Source organism: Ixodes scapularis, unplaced genomic scaffold, assembly GCF_016920785.2.
Source record: "Ixodes scapularis isolate PalLabHiFi unplaced genomic scaffold, ASM1692078v2 PGA_scaffold0__279_contigs__length_252992795, whole genome shotgun sequence".
Lineage (NCBI taxonomy): Eukaryota > Metazoa > Arthropoda > Arachnida > Ixodida > Ixodidae > Ixodes > Ixodes scapularis.
Window position 1 is genome coordinate 48,260,172 of NW_024609835.1, and position 3,408 is coordinate 48,263,579.

Genomic DNA, 3,408 nt, shown 5'->3' on the forward strand with positions numbered 1-3,408 from the left:
CTAAAGCATCGGTGAACCGCGCCCATAATTTTTTAAGGCCTTTTTTTTTAGGTGACATTGCAGTGTGTTTTTTGTACTTCAACTTTTGAGGAGCACCGGCCTATTACCTGTTGCCCGGCTCTTTCTGTTTCGAGGATCACGTTGATGCGTCCGGCACGATTTCTGGCCGGCTCGCTAGAATCAGCATCTTAGCTTTGTGTGACTGTGTGAACAAAAGCCTGCCAAGCCTTGGGCATGCGAGCGCTTGAGACTCGGCTTCCCGTGCCACTCATCTCGTGCGGTGCTGACTTCTGCAGTGCTTTCTTTCACACAGTCTCAGCTAAAACGCTGATTCTAGAAAGCCGGCCCCCGGAAAACAATATAAGCTGTTTTTGTAGCGATGTAAAAACGAGTCGATTTGTGCAATATTGAATATGACTCGTCGGATCTTTCACCGTTCCAAACGAGTATCGACTGGTTTAACAACCTGATGGGCAGCAGCCTTCTTCCAAATGAATTCTTATAACCACTCCTTTAGACCCTACATACAAGAAAACGTATTCATTTACAGCGCAAAAAATTTGTCTATGGATGGAATATTTTGTAATCAATCCAACCAATAAAGAAGAACATAGAGTCCAGGCGCCAATTGAAAGCCTTTTATCGGGTCTAGCGTCGTTTAAATGAAATTGTAATTACACGGTCCAAATACACAACTCGGTTGTTTCTGCTGTTGTCCACAGCGTTCCCGCGCGTTTATCGTCTCCGCAAATAGCACACAGGCTGAGGCGGATGGGTGCCGGCCGTAACTGGGGCATCCCCGCGTTTTCGTATCTCCGGCTCCTTTTCTTCTGGGACGGACGCTTCGTTTCAACTGGGCGCCGTGATTGAACGGCCGCATTCAATCATAGCGTGGCCCGGGATCCCATCTCTCACCTTGGTATCTTTCAGAACGAGTCGCGCACAATGGAGGAGGGCGCCGCCGAAGGCTCGGCTCCTTTCCGACCCAGACAGTGTCCCTCCCGTCTTCCTCCCCTCCCGCCTGTTTCTTTCCCTGTGCGACTCGCAGATCATCCCCATGCGGTGTAACTATAGCCCCGTCTTGATCGAACCTGCCTCCTCCCGTACAGCTCGCTTTTATTCTGCTTACTTCGAAAAGCGCGTTTTGGAAGAACACGTCAACCCACCCCTCCTCCCTTCTGACTTTGAATTTGACGAATGGCTGCCTTCCATTTCTTTTTCTGTCTCGACTTTTTTTCTTTTTTTTTTTTCGAAATCCCACTAGGCTTACTTGTTTTTCGCTTTTTGCTGTTTTTGCCGTTTCGTTCGCTTCGCTTATTTGACTCTTTGTATTTACTTTCCGTCATCGTCATCCAATGCGATCACGGGCTAAAGCCGTTTCCTTCCCGGTTCGTACAAAATATTGGCATTGATCGAAAGGCTTCTGTTTATTCGGCTTGCCGGATCCATCATGCGCATAACAGACTCTGTCGGCTGATCCCTTCCCCCGTTACCACCCATAGGGTCAGGAATGAATCTATTGCCTGGATATCCACGAATATCAGAAACCTATCCCCCGCCCGCTGGGTTCGTTCCTGCTCATAATGCAATAGTGGCAGTTATTTTTTGTTGCCCCGTGAAATGGGTTTTCATTCGCCGGATGAGGATAGTGTATTCTATGCGAAACGTTAAGCAGCCCTTTGGGGTTCGAGTATAGGGTACCTCGAACGCAGACTCCCACCGGGTGCGCTTAACGCGTCTCTATTTCGTACATTGGAATTTCTTTCGGACTCCCCAACTATGCATAGACTCACGTTGATGCCAGAGTTGGAGACAGCTGGTATTCCCTGCCGCCGGCGGGTCAACCGATCCTCCCAGCAGCCACGCGTTTGAATGCTGGGAGGTTATCAACACTAAGTCTCCCACTTGTCTGCTACACCGCGTGTTGTATACAAGCCACCACAAATATCGCAACGTGAGACTGCTTCAAATGTTCCGTGACCTGGTGTTTCACCTTTTTCCCGATGATGTAAAGAACCTTTTCGCAACTCCAACGGAGGTGACGCCACCTAGCGGAAAATACGTGGAAATAAGTGGGGACTTCTGCCGCTTATTCAAGTGTGCAGCGAAAAGTGGTGTGGCACGTGAAACAGGTGGGAGGGGAATAAATTCACGGGGTTGAAGTTTCCAATAGGACGACAAATGCACTAGTTGCAGAAATCCTCCAGGCCGTCTAGTTTGAAAAAGCCCTCTTGTATTATGAATTAATCTGTTCCGAAATTTTTTATCGAGTAAATATCGACAGCTGTACTGCGCACCCAACATACATAAACTTCACGATATTGCCTGCCTACATTACGCGCGATATAAATGATTGAGTGACGATCGTGCATCTTTCTGTAGTGAACGCATAACGATTATTTTAATACGTGGTGTTTCCACACGCGTGTCCCATACGTAAAGTTGTGACAGGTGGCGCAAATCCTCGATATTAACATCGTGGCAACAAAAGCGGTCCTCTGATACACTCTGGAGTATACGTGTGTGTGATGTATAGACTGTATGCGGCAGGTCAAAAGAAGCCAATATTTCTCAAAAAATCGAAAATGCTCAAGATATGTGGCTGGTTCAGACTTTGATGTCTGAAATACGCATAAGAGGGATCCTCGTTTGATTGTGACAGCTGAATGTCACACGCGGTTCAAAATAACCATTAATTTATTATAACTGCCTAGTCGGAGTATCGAGGAACGAGTAAAATGTTCTACACAGAAAGCGTAAAAACTTTGACAGCGACAGGAAGAAGGAAATTTCCGCGATACAGATTTCATTTATCCGATTAATCACATTCAGGACACTCTGTCTCTATAAAATGGTCGAACGCGCCTCACGTCTTTGTGCATGCCGGTGAAGCATTGAGATTATGAAGACGAAGCCCCCGTAGAAAGATTCCTCTTCTTTCTGTAGATTACGAATATCCCGAGTTATCACCGCAGGTCGCCTGTGCATCCCGTCGAACTGCGTGCTTCAGGCATGATTAATGCCGAGATGGTCTTCCGCATCCCGCAGAGCGTCGGGCACGACTTCGAGGCCGGCGCAACAACAAAGCATCTTCTCCGTGCACGTAGTTCCGGATGCTCGCCGGGCTTTGCCGGATTCCATTCAAAAAGGCGACGCGTAATAGAGCCTTCGGAGTCGAAGTCCACCGGTGGGAGAGGCCTGGGCTGTCCGATGCCCTGCCAACGGTGGCGGTGCAGACAGAGTGGATGGATCTCACGTGGGCCGTTCCTGCTGGCGATGATGGATCAGGCTGGTGCGATTGGCCGCCGCGCAGGTCTCCCGCGAAACAGCGGGCTCCAGACCGCGATCCCACCTTCGGCCGTGATCGAACTGTTGTCAGGCCTTGGGGCCTGCTATTTGCGGCAGGAG